Below are 18,627 nucleotides of genomic sequence, written 5' to 3'. Positions count from 1 at the left end.
GCAGAAGATTTTGTTCAGTGATGAGGCAAACTTTTATGTGAATGGTGAAGTTAACAAACAAAACCACCGCTGTTGGTCTGACACTAACCCGCATTGGATGGATCCCTCCAAGACTGTTGGAACAACAAAAGTGATGGTTTGGTGTGGTATATGGGGTACATTCTTCATCGATGGAAACCTCAAGGCCACTGGATATTTGAAATTGCTACATGATGATGTGTTTCCTCTTTATGCACTGAAGCTGGCACGTTCCCTGAGTTTTTCCAGCAAGATGGTGCACCACCACATTATGGGTGCCAGGTCCGAGCATTCCTAGATGATTGGTTGTCGTGGGCCAGTTGAATGGCCCCCAAGGTCTCCCGATCTGACCCCCTTAGACTTTTATCTTTGGGGTCATCTGAAGGCAGTTGTCTATGGTGTGAAGATGCGAGATGTGTAGCACCTGAAACTACGGATACTGGATGCCTGTGCTGGCATTTCTCCTGCGGTGTTGCTATCAGTGTGTGAAGAGTGGGAGAAGAGGGTTGCATTGACAATCCAACACAATGGGCAGCACATTGAACACATTTTATAAGTGGTCAGAAACTTGTAAATAACTCATGATAGAATAAAGTTACGTTGAAACCAAGCACACCATTGTTTTTCTTGTGACATTACCGATAAGTTCGATGTGTCACATGGCCCTCTTCCTATTGAAAAAACAAAAGTTGTATCCAAGATGGCCGACTTCTAAATGACCACCATGGTCACCGCCCATCTTGAGGAGTTTGCCCCCTCACATATACTAATGTGCCACAAACAGGACTTTAATATCACCAACCATTCCCATTTTATTACAGTGTATCCATATAAATGGCCCACCCTGTAGAGAGAGGTAAAAAAGATGGAGTGCCACTGTAAAGCCTGAAATAAAGTGTTGAACCCAGACGTCGCCTCCGCTGCCTGATTACAAACTGATGAAACTGTGACCCAGTATGTTGCCGCCCTCAGAGCATTAGCTGTGCCATGTGGTTTTGGAATAATGGAGGGTGAAATGATTCGGGATCAACTTGTTGCTAATGCTAATCTCAGTGTTGTTAAAGATAAATTGCTGCTGGAGGAGGACCTTACATTGGACAAGGCAGTTACTATTGACCCTGTGCACGAGAAAATGCTAACTTCCTGGTTTGAGACCGGATGTGGGGTGGTACATTTCCGGTAGCTTGACTTTGCGGTCAATCGCTACTGCGAAGATATACTCCAAAATCATGTCCAAAACTTGAAAACGGAAAGATCGCGTTAAGTTACAAAGAACAGAAGGTGGGAACACTCACCACTGTTGTGTCATAAAAAATCTAATGATCAATTTTGACGTTTAAAGAGTTTAGATCAATCAGTTGTTTACATCACTCAACACAAGCAGAACTGCATTACTGCATGCAGAAGACACATCGTCCACATTCAGAAGCACATCTCTGTATAGTGACTGGTCTTATGATTTAAACAGGCAAATGTTCAGCATTCAAACTACAGGTGAACTATAGTCAAACCAGATGTTTCCCCCGTTATGTTGATATCAGCTAGTCAAGTACACACCTACACAGCATGTCAACAAACCATGAAAAAAGCCACACAAAAAAATTAATGATTGCTGGTAAGGGTTTCTATACATTAGTATTTATGAAGGGTATGTTGTGACTTACCTTCAAAATTACAGCGGTCCCTCACTATAACACGGTTCACATTTCACCTTGCTGTTTCGCAGATTTTTTAGTGCAAGTTTGCATGCTTATTTTCCCTCCGTGACGTCTCTCCTGTACAGTACAGAATCGCTGCATCGATCGCTAGCAGTGTGACTCTGAAGTGCAGTACTGTATGTCCACGATGTCCACCAAACATTTTGCACCGTCAAAAAATAAAATTGGCTACTTGATTTCACCTATCGCTGGTTATTTTTTAGAACATAAGACCCACGATAAACGAGGGACAGCTGAGAAATATAACATTTGAATCCCTTTTCGCTTTTGCTCTGAGGCGCGGGGAAAAAATATCGACAAGTCGATGAACATCATTTACAAATATATTGGGTAAATGCCCAAGACATCTATAGAAATGTCAATCGCCGCTTCATTCATTCATTTGCTTAACTTTTTTTGGACCGTAAACAGGGCGTGAATAGGACACCGGAAACAAAGCTCCCCATAGGAGTTTCCGCACCGGAAGTAGCATATGCTAACGTGCACATAGTCAATTGCGTGTCAGGTGGAGGCTGCGGTCAAGAATGCTACACTCCTGTCTGCTGCGCCCATGGTCCAGACTTCTGCAGTACAAGCTGTGGAGGTGAAGGACGCACGACTTCGGGGAAAAAGAGGAGCGCGACCAGCTCAAGCTCGGGGACCTACATCTATTAATATGCCTGTGCACTAACACTTCCTGTTTTTCAGTCTGGCTGAGCACTTAGTTTGTGAGTCAAAAGTGGCCTTGCTCTACAAGCCTTCATTATTAAAGTACATAAAACAATATAATAAGAAAATAAGGATACTAAGGATATTAATTTCATGACACTTCCCATTATGCACGTTCTGTGTCATATAGTTTCGGGATCATTGTACAGGAGTTTTTCTACTAGATAGAGTGTACGTGGGATTTAAGGCTTTGAGAAAACTTTTGAAACCTTTGTCCTCCACAATGGAAAAAGGCGGGAAATCAGTGGCAATCATATTAGCCTGTCCCGTTTTGATCTTTTGCCATCAGAATTATTGTCTAGAGGCCAAGAAAGATGCCCAACGGATTTACTTTAACAAATGGACCATCCCGGCCTTGCCGTATTGGTCCATTTGATTGACCTTTGTTTTTATTGTTTATTTTATTTTATTTTCAGTTGTTACAAACAGGACAGACATGACTGAGGGAATGGAAAGGGAGAAAGAAAGAGAGGGAGGGAAAGAAAAACAGCGGGGAAGCACTAACGGCTAAACTTCCAGTCCACATCAAGTGTCATTCACTATCAGCACTCATTGATTCTGGAACAGAATAGCACTTTATTTTATTTTATTTTATTGATTAGCATTCAAATATCTCAGTGAAGACAGAACAAAGATCTACCACAAAGCAAGAAAGCATGAGACAAGGCTAATCAAAAGGTATTGGCTGAAGCATTTGCTTATTACGCCAACCCTTTTAACAAAAGATCTTTTTGCATGCAGCTCCTGTACACAGGGCTCGAAGCAAATAATAAAACAAAGCAAAAACAAAACAAACAAACAAACAAACAAGAAAAAAAAACTTTCCACCTTAGATAAGTAACTACATCAAAGCAAAAGAATCAAGAGTTGTTTTTTTTTTTGCTCTTTTCATTCTTGATTTATATATTTTTCTAATACTCTATTTTTAAACATGTTTTTAAACAAGGAAAATGAACTACACCTTTTTAAATCACTGTCATAACTATTCCACAGGTTAACTCCTCTAACAGAAACACACCTCTGCTTTATATTTGTCCTTATCTTGTTTTTTTTAAAGAAATCTGTTCCCCTTAAGTCATATTGACTCTCTCTGACTTTGAACAGCTTCTGAGTACTGGGGCAAAGCAAGTTATTTTGTGCTTTATACATTATCTGTGCCCTTTTATATTCAACTAAATCATAAAATTTCAGGGTATTCAGATTAATAAACAAAACGTTAGTTGGTTCTATATAGTTTGATTGGTTTATAATTCTTATAGCTCTTTTTTGTAACTTGAAAATAGGAAGAGTGTTCGTTTTATATGCATTACCCCATATCTACAGACAGTAAGTCATTATTGACTCTGAGTTAGTAAAACAACTGTATTGCCGTGGAACCATTGCCTTACGCGTCACGGTCTTATCTGAACAGCGCCTCCCCGACATCACGCATGTTACTGAACCGCTCACCCTCACCCTGTCTGGCTATCATTCTGAGGAGATTTGTTTTTCACGCCACCCACACACCACTAGTTCTCGGGCATCCCTGGCTCCAGCAACACAACTCCCTTATTAATTGGCAGAAAGGGTGCATCACTGGCTGGGGGGAAGAGTGTCATATGACCTGATGGGCGATCGTGGCTCAAGAGTTGGGAGTTCGCCTTGTAATCGGAAGGTTGCCGGTTCGAGCCCCGGCTTGGACAGTCTCGGTCGTTGTGTCCTTGGGCAAGACACTTCACCCGTTGCCTACTGGTGGTGGTCAGAGGGCCCGGTGGCACCAGTGTCCGGCAGCCTCGCCTCTGTCAGTGCGCCCCAGGGTGGCTGTTGTGGTGTATTCATAATTGTCTCTGGTACATTTGTTGTATGGGCAGTATGTGTTCACTGTTTGATTGTGTAATCACGTGTTACGCACTGGCAATGCATGCCGGTAGATGGTAATACAGGAAGTAAAAGAGATGGTCTTACCGCACACAGTGGTCCCGCGTACTTATTCAGATTCAGAGTAAGAATCACACATGGTGTCAGAAGTGCTGTGTGACTTGTAAGACTCCATACATCTGCCGAGTGTGAGGAGAAGGGGAAGGTGGAAACAAAATGCCGAATGACGACGTAGACGATCGTCCGAGGGCAGGAGTTAGCACCGCGGCTAGCACTCCCAGCGCTACGTTTAGCATCCAACCACCGGAGCCCTTTGATTTTTCCAAACCACACGAATGGACAAGATGGGTCCGTCGCTTCGAGAGATTCCGTCAGGCAAGTAATCTGTCTGCGAGCTCGGAGGAAAATCAAGTGAACACTCTCATATATTGTATGGGAGACGAAGCGGATGACGTCCTGAGAGGACTAAAGTTAAGTGATGTAGACCAACGGGACTATGCTAAAGTGAGAGATAGCTTCCACAACTTTTTCATTGTCAGGAAAAATGTTGTTTATGAGCGCGCAAACAAGAGCCGAATGAGACTGTTGATGCATTCGTGACTGCCTTGCATGCATTAGCAGAGCACTGTAACTACGGACCGCTCCACGATGAGCTGATAAGAGACAGAATAGTAGTGGGCTTGGCCGACACGAGGCTGTCTGAGCGCATGCAGATGGAAAAAGACTTGGACTTGGATAAAGCTATAAATATGGCCAGGCAGTCAGAAGAAATCAAAAAGCAACAGTCAGCTTTGAGAAGTGAAACAAATGTAATGCATGTAAATGCGAAAACAGTTGACAGAGTGATACAAAAGCACGACAAAACAAAGTTCAACATGTTCAAAAATAAAACTGTCAAAACACAACAGCAATATAGCAAGAGACAAAGTAACAAATGCTACAAGTGCGGAGGCTCTCCACATCAGAAACCTGAGTGCCCAGCAAATGATGCAAAATGTCATTTATGTGGAAAAAAAGGTCACTACCAGCGAGTCTGCAGACAAAGCAAGACAGTGCAAAGTATTGAGGAGGAAGAGGAGCAAGGTTTCTTCCTAGGCTCAGTTTCCAGTGACGGCCAGGCGTGGACAGCCAACATACAAGTGAAAGATGCAAAAATCACTTTCAAACTGGATACTGGAGCAGATGTGACTGTAATAGCTGACTCGGACTTATCAAAGATTTTTGCTAACGAACACAGACCAGTTCTCCAGCAGCCAGAAAAACCTTTGTTAGGCCCTGGAAAAACACCACTGGACGTTGCAGGTTTTACAAAGCTACAGCTCAACTACGGAGCGAAACAGACAACAGAGAAGGTCTAGGTTGTAAGAAACCTGAGCACTCCACTGCTAGGCCTGCCCGCCATTACAGCTCTTGGCCTGCTGGTGCGAGTTGACGCGGTTTCAATGGACACTCTGAAGACTACTTACCCTAAACTTTGCAATGGTCTAGGGAAAGTGCAGTGGGCCTATCACATTAAACTCAAACCGAATGCTGTGCCGTACTCACTCAAAACTCCGCGAAGGCTTCCTCTGCCTCTGATGGGAAGGGTAAAAGAGGAACTCCAACGAATGGAAGAGCTTGGTGTCATTACCCGAGTTGAGGAACCAACGGATTGGTGTGCCGGCATGGTTGTTGTTCCAAAGAAAAACAGCCCTAGGCTAAGACTTTGCGTAGACTTTACCGGACTAAATGAGTATGTGTGCAGGGAAAAATATGTGCTGCCATCGGTTGAACAAAGTCTCGGAATGCTCGCAGGAGCCAAAGTGTTTAGCAAACTGGATGCCAACATGGGCTTCTGGCAGATTCCCCTGTCCGATGAGTCTGCCAAACTCACCACCTTCATCACACCCTTTGGGCGGTTCCACTTTAACCACCTACCGTTTGGGATCAACTCAGCGCCCGAACACTTTCAGCGCATGATGGCGGAGGTCATCGAGGGTCTCGAAGGAGTGGTGTGTCACATTGACGATGTGTTGGTGTGGGGACGTAACCATCAGGAGCACGATTCCCGTCTCCATGCTACACTGCAAAGACTGGAAAAAGCAGGCATAACGCTGAATGTTGAAAAATGCGAGCTCTCCCAGAGCAAGGTTGCTTTCTTGGGTCACATCATAGCGGATACAGGAATCAGTCCTGACCCGAAGAAAACGGAGGCAATTACAGAAATGACAGAGCCAACTAATGTGTCAGAGTTGCGCAGTTTTCTGGGCATGGTGAATCAAGTGGGCAAGTTCATCCCCCATTTAGCTGAAAAAGACAAAGCCCTGCGAGATCTTCTTTCCAAAAAGAACGCATGGTATTGGGGAACTGACCAAGTGAGAGCTTTCAAAACATTACGAGATGCCCTGACCTCACCCCCAGTGCTCGCAATGTATGACCCCAACAGAGACATTAAAGTATCAGCAGATGCTTCATCCTATGGTCTCGGAGGTGTTCTTTTGCAGCTGTGGGAAGAAGGATGGCGACCAGTGGCGTATGCATCGAGGTCCCTTTCTCCTACAGAACAACGATACGCACAAGTGGAAAAAGAGGCACTGGCATCTACATGGGCGTGTGAGCGTTTTCGTGATTTCCTGATTGGTAAACATTTTTGTCTTGAAACGGACCACAAACCTCTCGTTTCCTTACTGGGAGGACAAGCTCTGGATCTCTTGCCACCCAGGATCCAGCGATTCAGAATGAGACTCATGCGTTACTCGTACACTGTGCAGTACGCCCCAGGGAAATCGCTCTGGACAGCAGATACTTTGTCCCGCTCACCTCTGAAAAAACCAATGAACCTGTCAGACAAAGAGCTAATGGAAAGCACAGACATATATGTCGACAGTATTGTAGCAAACATGCCTGTCAGTTCATCATATATGCAAACACTGAAGGAACAACTGAAAAGCGACAATGTGTGTGCTCGCGTCATGGACATGTGCACCGAAGGCTGGCCAGAACATGCAAAACAAGAGCCTTTACTGCGAAATTACTGGCCTGACCGAGCCACGCTCACTGTTGAAGACGGCCTTTTGTTAAAAGACACACGGCTTGTCATTCCTTCAGCAATGAGAAACGAGGTGCTGGAAAAACTACACGAAGGACATCAAGGTGTTGTAAAATGTAAAGCTCGTGCACGCCAAACAGTGTGGTGGCCCGGGCTGAGTCAACAAATCTCTGAGATGGTGCTCAAGTGCAAAACGTGTATTCAAGAAAGACACAATAACAGTGAGCCACTCATGCCAACAGAATACCCTGCCCGCCCATGGCAGAGAGTGGGCACAGATCTTTTCGAGCTGGGAGGGAAAACTTACCTTCTCGATGGTGACTATCACTCTAGATTTGTTGAGATTGCTTTGTTAAACAGGACAAAATCAAACGATGTCATTACTCACCTGAAATCTTTCTTTGCCCGTCACGGCATCCCAGAGGTCCTCATGTCTGATAATGGGCCACAGTATTCAGGTCAAATCTTTACAGACTTTGCAGCAGCATACGGCTTCAAACACATCACAAGCAGTCCCAAGTTTCCACAAAGTAATGGAGAAGCAGAACGTGCTGTGCAGACTGTAAAAAATCTTCTGAAAAAAGCAGCTGATCCTTATCTAGCTCTTCTTGCCTATAGAGCTACACCACTGCAGTCCGGATACAGCCCTGCAGAGCTTTTAATGGGCAGACGTCTGCGAACCACACTGCCGATGCTTCCATCGCAGCTGGAGCCCACACTGCCGGACAACGCACTGCTCGCTCGAAAGGAAAGGGAGAAGAGGATGATGGACATGGCAAACTTCAACAGGCGCCACCGCGCAAAACCTTTATGCAGCCTGTCCCCAGGAGAGCAAGTTTGGGTGACTGATGTCAAAACTACAGGCACTGTTATCCAAAATCACTCTACACCCCGATCATACACAGTGGAGTTACCACAAGGGACTGTGAGGCGTAATCGTGTGCATTTGATTCCTTTAAGTTCACCTGTGCATGAACCTGCTAATGTGCCTGTGTTGCAGAAGCCTCAAACACCCAGTGTGATCCCTGCTACACCTGTTAACACTGATGTGGTCAGAACCAAGTCAGGGAGGCCAATAGTTAAACCTAAAAAGTTAGATCTGTAAGAAAAAAAAAAAGGTTGTTGTTATGTAACTGTGTTATAAGGGTTTTGTAGAGCACAGTAAAATAAAGCTAAAAAGAGTTGTTAAGAAAAGAAAAGAACAAGAAAACAAAAACAAAAGGTTAAAAATGTAATGCAGATTGTTTGCCAGATGTTCTTGTATGGCTTTGAAAAAGAGAAGTTCTGTCCTGAGAAAAGGAATATTCTATTTTTGTTTAAAAGGGGAGATGTGGTGTATTCATAATTGTCTCTGGTACATTTGTTGTATGGGCAGTATGTGTTCACTGTTTGATTGTGTAATCACGTGTTACGCACTGGCAATGCATGCCGGTAGATGGTAATACAGGAAGTAAAAGAGATGGTCTTACCGCACACAGTGGTCCCGCGTACTTATTCAGATTCAGAGTAAGAATCACACAGCTGTGGCTACAATGTAGCTGCCATCGCCAGTGTGTGAATGGGTGGATGACTGGATATGTAAAGCGCTTTGGGGTCCTTAGGGACTAGTAAAGCGCTATATAAATACAGGCCATTTACCATTTACCATGCCTTAAGGCTGCCTCACCTCCTAGCACAACAGTCTCTGGTCCAGAGCCACCACAGTCTTCCAATTTAACTAATGTACCTGTTTACCACGATCTCGCAGAGGTTTTTCAGAAGGACCGGGCCCAGTCTTTGCCATCCCATCGGCCCTACGACTCTGCCATAGACCTGCTACCAGGAGCTCCTTTACCCACCAGTCGCCTCTATAGCCTCTTGCTGCCGGAACGGGAAGCTATGGAGAAATACATAACTGAATCCCTCGCTGCCGGCATAATCCGGGCCTCTTCATCACCCATCGTGTAGAAAAGAAGGATAAGACCCTTCGACCCTGTATTGATTATCGGGGCCTCAATAACATCACGGTCAAAAATAAATATCCACTGCCTCTGCTCACATCCGCTTTTGAACTTATCCAGGGAGCAACTGTATTCAGTAAACTGGACTTAAGAATGGAAGACAGAATTCAATACCCACCTCGGACATTTCGAGTACCTTGGTATGCCTTTTGGCCTCACCAATGCACCTTTAGTCTTCCAGGCTCTGGTCAATGATGTACTAAGAGACTTTATTAACCGATTTGTGTTTGTCTACCTAGACGACATTCTGATCTTCTCCTCTTCCCAAACTGAACACGAGGCCCAGGTCCGGCTGGTGCTGCAACGCCTTCTCGAGAACCGGCTGTTTGTCAAAGGCGAGAAATGTGAGTTCCATGTATCCACTGTCTCCTTCTTAGGGTACATCATAGAACAAGGAAATCTCCGACCCAATCCTGTGAAGGTAAAAGCTGTAGTGGACTGGCCGGAGCCAAACAACCGTCGCCAGTTGCAACTAGAGATGGCACGATACCACTTTTTTATGTCCGATACCGATACCGATATCATAAATTTGGATATCTGCCGATACCGATATGAATCCGATATAGTGTTTTTTAATCAACAAAACTGTTTTTTAAATATCTTGCTGCATTTTGTATAAGTTCATACTCAAGTTTAAAACAACTACACTAAAGCTATTCTGTTATACCTGTATGCAAAAAAAAAAATATTTCATAGTTCAGCAATACTGATCAATCTAATAAACTTAAACCTACACCATCCTCCCTATTCTGGTATTTTAAAGAGTACTTAGCGTAAATATTAAGCAACCTAACTAATAGGGTTCCAACTCCCAGCAACAACAAAAATAAATAAATAAAAAATAGGGAACCACCCCTCACCCTCCACCTCATGATGCTTAATCGATGTAATCAACCTTAATTTGATGCAGTGTGAAAAAAAAAATGCACAGAAATCAATTATTTTTCAAGAAATATTAAATAGATTCAACATCTTTCTTCAACAAAATTGCAGACTGCACAGATGGTACCTTCCCAAAGGAAAAAGTACTATAGCTTACTAGGGTATATTAGACTTAATAGTAACTATATACAGTAATTGACTTCTATTCATTTTACATCAAATTAAAACTTTGGGTGTAAGATTTGGATAATTATTTATTAAAAGCTAGACATTTTAAATGAGAATAAGAAAGAAAAGTATGTCTTTGTGCCCCCTTTTCCCTGTTCATGCCCTATCGGCCCCCCTGGCTAAACTTTGCTAGATCCGCCCCTGCACAGTTACCAGCGTCAGCTGCGTAGAAAAAGATCCTCGAGTAGAAAGTAATAATAAATAAATTCTAACAACAGCTGATCAAGCTTAAACGTGCTGCTGTTGTTCAGCCGCTGGTTTCCTCTTTCTGGTGCAAAGTGGGCCAAAAACAAAGAAGAGAGACGGAGTCCCGACAGAAAAGCCGATCAGCTGATCATTAAGCATTTTCATGATTGAAGTAGCAGCGAGAAGAGGCAGTCGCTTGTTAAGCTTAACGCAGGAATGTTTTACAAACATTCAGAGATGGACTTACACGCTTGCTTTACTTCTCTCGGGGATAACTTTGTCGGAGATGAAATGCCGGGTTGCTAGCGAAGCTCCACATGCTATCCAGACCACCGACAGGTCCCGCATGCCACAGCCGCTCTATCACGTGATGCATACTGCTCCGACGTTCTGAGGTGAGTTACGGTGTGTTGCAAGTTTTGTGAGGTGCTTTCGTGATATTTAATGGATCGGATTACATTTTTTATTTTTCTCCGATATCCGATCCAGTAATTTAGGTCAGTATCGGACCGATACCGATACGTAATATCGGATTGGTCCATCTCTAGTTGCAACGCTTCCTAGGCTTCGCCAACTTCTACAGGAGGTTTATACGGGACTTCAGCAGAATTGCCTTACCATTAACCCAGTTATCCTCTCCCAAGATTGTTTTCCAGTGGAATGACGCCGCCCAATCAGCCTTTCAGGAGTGCAAGAAATGGTTTGCCTCAGCACCCATCCTGTTCCAGCCTGACACTACTCTTCGGTTTGTGGTAGAGGTCGACGCATCTGATTCGGGGGTGGGGGCCGTCGTCTCCCAACAGAAGGAAGGTAAGCTGCACCCCATGCCTTTTTCTCCCGTCGTCTCACCCCTGCAGAACATAACTACGATGTTGGCCGAGAGCTGTTGGCGATCAAGCTCGTCTTAGAAGAGTGGCGGCATTGGCTGGAGGGCACCACTCAACCCTTCGTTGTCTGGACAGATCACAAAAACTTGGCCTACCTCCAATCAGCGAAACGTCTCAATGCTCGACAAGCCAGGTGGGCTCTATTTTTCACTCGCTTTCACTTCTCAATCAGACCCGGTTCCCAGAACGTCAAGCCTGACGACCTCTCCCGTTAGTTCTCCGCTGCTGAAGACAAGGCACATCCTGGCCCCATCCTGCCGGCAACCTGTACTTTTTTTCTTTGCCTGTCCCATTTGGTTCTTTAGCCGTCAGAATTGTTGTCTGAAGGCCAACAAGGATACCCAATGGATTTACTTTACCAAGTGGATCATCACGGCCTTGCGGTATTGGTGCATTTGATTGAACTTGTTATTATTCATTTTATTTTATTTTATTTTCAGTTGTTACAGACGGGACAGACATGACTGGGGGAAAGGAAAGGGAGAAAGGAAGATGAAGGAAAAGAAAAACAGTGGGGAAGAGGGACCGTGAGAAAGGGCACTTAAAAAGAGAAAGAAAAAAAATCTCCTCGATCACCTGTTGAGAGAAAAAGAAAAGGAAACAAGCAACATAATAAACACAGCACCACGCATTAAATACTAAATATTGAATGTTGTTGTGCAGCACACAGGACCGACAGCGCACAATGTGTTTTGAGGTAGCAGCTAAGAAAGGTGTAGTTTATGTCTATGAACAGTGAACACCCGTGTGCACACCTGTGTGGATCAGCGTGCTTGTATTCAAAAGGTTTCCCCATGTAGCGGTCTGCTAGAGGGTGTAGGGAGCCATGGATGTCTAAGTTGTGGAATAAAATTGAGGCACAGGTGGCCAGAAGGGGACAGAGGAAGCGGGGGGGGGGGGGGGGGGGGGGGGGGATGCCTCCCCTGCACCCTGGTGACACACCTGCATCCCAGGGCCCTACTTGTGTGGGTGGGTGTGGTGGAGCGGGAAGAGGGAGGCAGTTGGGGATGGGGAGGAAAAGAATTGAGGGGCAACAAGCCCCTCCCTGGGGCCAGCTCCCCCACTGACCCCAGTAAGCACCCCCGTCCTCCGGCACCCACCAAGGGAAGGGGGCCCAGGCCCATCCAGACCGGGGTCTATGGCAGCAGCACCGCCAAGCCCCACAGGACCCGGGGCAGCCCACCCAACCCCACCGCAGAGGAAACTGTACCCACCCCAACATTCAATAATCTCCCAGACTACACAGGACAATAGACACCCAGGTTAAGTTTATTCTCCACCTCTGCTATGACTGTCCCCCATCTGCAGAGTGGACTCCTGCAAGGATGGAACAATCTCCCTGCCAGTTAAAGAGCCCCCCAGTTAGGCCACTGCACCAGAGGCCCCCTGCGCCAGGGCTGAGCACCAGTGCACCCACCCGCCCACAACCTCAGCGACACACCAATGAGGACCGAAGCCCCCAAGGCCCAGCCAGAGCCCTAGCACGGAGGCGACGCACCCCCGAACCCCAAGCACCTGCCCCGGATCCACTCAGCCAGGCTACCAGGCCAGTAACCTACGTCCGCCAGCACAGACCCTCTCCCAGCCCTGCTTCACGCGGCCATGAGGAAAACACCTTCTAAGAGCAATCAGGGCCACTAACCAGGTTATGACCACAATCCCCAGGTTAAGCCCTCCAGGGATAACATCCCTAGGGTTTTCCCAGATGCCCTAAGCCCGTCCCAACCTCCACATCAAAAACAATAGCGAAGGCGGGACGAAACCACGACCCCCTCACCTAGGTGATGGAGCCGATCAAAGGAGCCCAGAGGGATTGATCTAATGTGGTGGCAGAGGCTGTATCGAGACTAATGTGATCTATTAGATGGTTTCTATATTGGCTAGAATTAAGATTATTTTTATTTTTCCAGTTCAAGAGGACCGTTTTCTTGGCAATGCGTAGGGCAGTAAAAACCATGTGGACTGTATTAGTTTCTGTAGTGACATCATCCAATTTGCCCAGCAAGCACACTAAAGGGAAGGTTGGAATTTTACATTTCAGACACTTTGACGTCTTCACATATCTCGTGCCAAAACCTCTGAACTGGTGGACAGAACCAAAGAGTGTGAATGTAATTGTCTGGTGTTTTGCCTTGACAGTGTGAGCAGTTGTTGGAAGCCCATCTGGAACATCCGATGACCTGTATAGTGTACTCTATGTAGTATTTTGCATTGTATTAATTGCAGACTGGGATTTCTAATCAATTTAAAGATTTTTTAGCATACCTGAGACCAGAAGTTTTGGTCTAAGCTGACTGACAAATCTGCTTCCCACTTTGCAATAGGAAGGGATATTGATTAATCTATTTTAGAAAGTGTTCTGTATATTTTAGACAATAATTTAATTCAACTTGACTGAGGTTAAATTTGTTTTTTATTATGGATTTAATTTGTTGATATTCTAAAAATCTTTTCTTGTTGATCCCATATTGTATAACTGGTCTGTTAAACGGAATAAAGTCTGTTCCTTCTAATATATTGTCATGTACTGGGCTTTACGGCTTTACGCCACTAGGACCTGCTCTGCGGCAGGGGGCTGTCTATATCCTGTTCTATGTCTTAGCTGACACACACGTTGTTGAGCTGTTATAACCCCTGCTGGATGCACGTTCAATAAAGCAGCGTCACAAGAAAGCAACCGAGTGGTCATTCTACATGGTGTCAGAAGTGGCCCGGACCATCGCCGAATAACGCCATAGGGGAGAAAACAGCAGAATGGCTAAGTTTAATCCCCCGACGGGCTTCCCCTTCGATAAGCCGACGGAATGGCCCGACTGGAAACAGCGTTTCGAGCGCTACCGGATCGCAACGAAACTCCACAAAGACGAAGGACAGGTACAGGTGAGCTGCCTAATCTATGCGATGGGAAATGAAGCAGAGAACATTTACAAGTCACTCACCTTCTCCGCCGATGAAAGTCGTGACGACTTCGCCGTCGTAATGAGGAAGTTCGACGAGTATTTTTTCCCGCAGCGGAACACGATACATGAAAGAGCATGTTTTCACCAGCGAGTCCAGCGGCCAGGCGAAACGGCGGAGAGTTTTATCCGAGCCCTGTATGACCTCTCAGAGCACTGTGAGTTTGGTGCATGTAAAGAGGAAAATATCCGCGATCGTATTGTGGTCGGGATACGAGACAAGGACCTCTCCCGCAGGCTACAGCTGATGAAGGACCTCACGTTGGCACAAACGACCCAGATCGTCAGACAGTCAGAGGAGGTCGCAGCGCAGGTCAGCTTGCAGGGAGATGCGGGAGGCTCAGTACAGGAGGTACGGGATAAACGGAAAAGCATGGACTGGAAATCACAACAACAGCGAGGTAGGCTACCCGCGAAAACAAAATGGGCGGGGCGTGACAAAAAATGCGGTAAATGTGGGAAGACACAGCATGCCAGGGATGAAAGGTGCCCGGCAGCAAAATCTGTTTGCCATGGATGCCAAAAAATTGGACACTGGGCCAGGGTGTGTCGTAACACCAGATCAGTGAATGAGGTTACAGAGACAGAGAAAAGAGAGCAGGCCTCATATTTTCTAGGCTCAGTGTGTAATGCAAACGGAAATAGTGAAGCATGGACTGTGCAGCTACTGCTAGACTCTGCCCCAATAGAATTTAAGATTGACACAGGAGCAGATGTCACTATCATAAATGAGGACACGTTGCACACTCTTGCTCATAAGAGAACGCTAGAGCCTTCAGATCGCCCTCTAGATAGCCCAGGAGGAGAGCTGCTATGTCTCGGTTACTTAAAGGCCACAATAAGTTATAAAGGCAAAGACTACCTGTCCAAGGTGTATGTGGTTCGTGGACACAGAGTCAGCAACCTTCTCAGCCGCTCCTTGTCAGTGCAGATGAACCTGGTGAGAAGAATTGATGAAGCAACGATCACACCCACCAGGAACCAACCACTTTACGGTGAACACGGAACACTAAAAACTGAGCCAGTCAAAATTCAGTTAAGGGACGATGCTGTGCCATACGCGGTGCGTACGGCACGCCGTGTGCCTTTCCCCATGCTGCAGAAAGTGAAGGAGGAACTACAAAGAATGGAGAACCATGGTGTCATTGAGAGGGTGACCCAACCTACCGAATGGTGTGCCCCAATGGTGCCTGTCTTGAAGAAGACCACAGCAAAGGCCAGGATCTGCGTTGATCTGACAAAACTGAATAAGTCTGTCAAAAGAGAGCGCTATATCTTGCCTACCACTGAGGAAACGATGTCCAGGTTGAGTGGGGCAACGGTCTTCTCCTCGCTGGATGCAGCCAGTGGATTTTGGCAGATCCCATTGCATCACGAGAGTTGCAAACTAACGACATTCATCACGCCATTTGGCAGGTATTGCTTTAAGAGGCTGCCCTTTGGGATAACGAGTGCACCAGAGATCTTTCAGCGAAAGATGTTGGAGACCTTAGAGGGGCTCGAAGGTGTGGAGGTCTTTATGGATGACATCCTGGTCTATGGGGCCACCATGGAACAACACGACACCCGACTTGAGAAGGTGCTGCAGCGCATTGAGCTAGCAGGATTGAAGCTCAACCGAGAGAAGTGCTCCTTCAGACAGAGCCAGCTTCGCTTCCTAGGGCACCTGATCGACCATTCTGGGGTCAGGCCAGACCCTGAGAAAGTGAGCGCCATTCTTCAGCTGCCATCACCAGAAAATGTGCAAGAGCTTAAACGGATCCTAGGAATGGTTAATTACCTGGGCAGATATATTCCTGCTTTGCCACAATATGCCAGCCACTGTACGAGTTGCTTAAAAGCAAAAACAGTTGGACCTGGGATCACCCACAGCAGGCAGCCTTCGAGAACATAAAGAGAGCGCTTACATCAGCACCCGTTCTCGCCTTCTATGATGTCAACAGACTCACAGCCGTATCTGCCGACGCCAGTAGCTACGGGCTTGGGGCTGTGCTGCTTCAGCTTCATGGCGCAGAGTGGAAACCTGTTGCCTACTGCTCTAGACGCCTCACGGAGGCTGAAACACGCTACGCACAAATCGAAAAGGAGTGTTTGGCAAGTGTTTGGGCCTGCGAGAAGTTTGATAAGTATCTATGTGGCTTAGATCGCTTCAGGCTTGAGACCGACCATAGACCTTTGGTACCCCTGGTCAATAGCCGGGACCTTGACAATGTTCCATTGAGGTGTCAACGCCTCCTGATGAGGCTCATGAGGTACAAGCCGGAGGCTGTCTATGTCCCTGGCAAAACGCTTGTCATCGCCGACACGCTGTCACGGAGTCCACAGACTTGGGCTGAGGATGACACTAGCACTCACAGTGAAGTGGACTGCTACATAGCCACCGTGTTACAGGGCATTCCAGCGTCCCCAAGCCGAATGGAAAGCATTAAAGCAGCCACTGCAACGGACGTTGAACTACAGACCGTCATTACGTACATTCGCAGGGGTTGGCCTGCACACGGAGCTAGTGTGCCATTGAACATTAAAGCGTACATGAAAGTGAAAAACGAGCTATCAGAGGCTGACGGCCTGGTTATACGAGGCTGCAGAATTGCCATTCCAAAGTCGCAGAGAACAGCCATTCTACACAAACTACATGAAGGGCACCAAGGCCTCACCAAGTGCAGGGATAGGGCTAATTCATCTGTGTGGTGGCCGGGGCTCTCCACTGAGTTAAAGAATGTAGTGCTGCAGTGCCACACATGTCTGGCCCAGAGGCCAACACAGACAAAGGAGCCGCTCATCCCCACACCTTTGCCAGATCGTCCATGGCAAAGGATAGCCCTGGATCTCTGTGAACACAACCGGAATAATTACCTCGTTGTGTCGGACTACTACTCACGTTTTCTGGAAATACTTCACCTACCATCCACGACCAGCGGCCAAGTTGTTCAGAAACTGAAGTCGACCTTTGCTAGGTTTGGATCCCTGACGTGGTGGTGAGTGACAATGGCCCTCAGTTCTCCAGCTCTGAGTTCCAGGCCTTAGCGAGAGAGATGGATTTCGCCCACATAACGTCTAGTCCCCACCACCCACAGGGAAATGGTCACGCGGAGAGGGCAGTACAGACTGCAAAGAAAATCCTCCGGCACGACGACCCACTGATGGCGCTAATGTGCTTTAGGTCTACTCCCTGTGCCACTACAGGCTTCAGCCCAGCGGAACTTCTTATGGGGAGGAGGATCAGGACAACCCTGCCTACCTTGGAGAAGAATCTTCGACCTAAATGGCCAAACAAAAGAGAAGTTAAACGAAGGGATGCTGGTCAGAAGGCCAAGCAGGCGTTCTACTTCGACCGCCGCCATGGTGCTAGGCCCCTACCTCCACTTCATCCAGGGGATGCTGTCCTAACTAAGCTGGACCAGGAGAAGGCTTGGACAACACCGGCCATCATCTCCAAGGAGAGCGTCACTCCGAGGTCCTATCTCGTTGCCACACCCCAAGGTGCGATGCTGCGACGGAACCGCCGCCATCTCCGCCTCGAACCTTCTCCACGGGCTATGCCACAACCCCTTCCAACACCCACTGTGGACGCTGAGGAGCCGCCACCTCAGTGCACTGGTGCGTCCACTCCAGAGACCCCACATTTGGCCCCTAGTCTTGCCCCAACGCTCGCACCCACTCACGCTGACGTACCGACTCTGCTACGCACGAGGTGCGGCCGGGTACGTAAGCCAGTCAGCAGGCTGGATCTATAGACATTGGGGTGATGGGACAGAAGGAAGGACTGGGGAGTGGGAATGTTGTATTGTTGCTGTTTTGCACTTATGTTTTCAGCTGCAACCAATACTGCTGTTACCTGGTTGAGTTAATTACCTTAAAAGTTTGCCATGTTTCATGGGTCCTGGTTTGTGGACACTGCCCTTCAGGCTGACAGTACGCCATTTGTGCTCGACCATAAGAGAACCGCCCAGAGGCTATTATAGTGTCGCATGTTATCATTGTGTCATTGCTGTTCTATTTGGGGTTTGTTATTGGACATAACATGAAAAGGGGGGAGATGTCATGTACTGGGCTTTACGGCTTTACGCCACTAGGACCTGCTCTGCGGCAGGGGGCTGTCTATATCCTGTTCTATGTCTTAGCTGACACACACGTTGTTGAGCTGTTATAACCCCT

Source organism: Rhamphochromis sp. 'chilingali' (genome assembly GCF_963969265.1).
Source record: "Rhamphochromis sp. 'chilingali' genome assembly, chromosome: 2".
In the NCBI taxonomy this organism is placed as follows: domain Eukaryota; kingdom Metazoa; phylum Chordata; class Actinopteri; order Cichliformes; family Cichlidae; genus Rhamphochromis; species Rhamphochromis sp. 'chilingali'.
Note: the sequence above shows the minus strand (reverse complement) of the source record.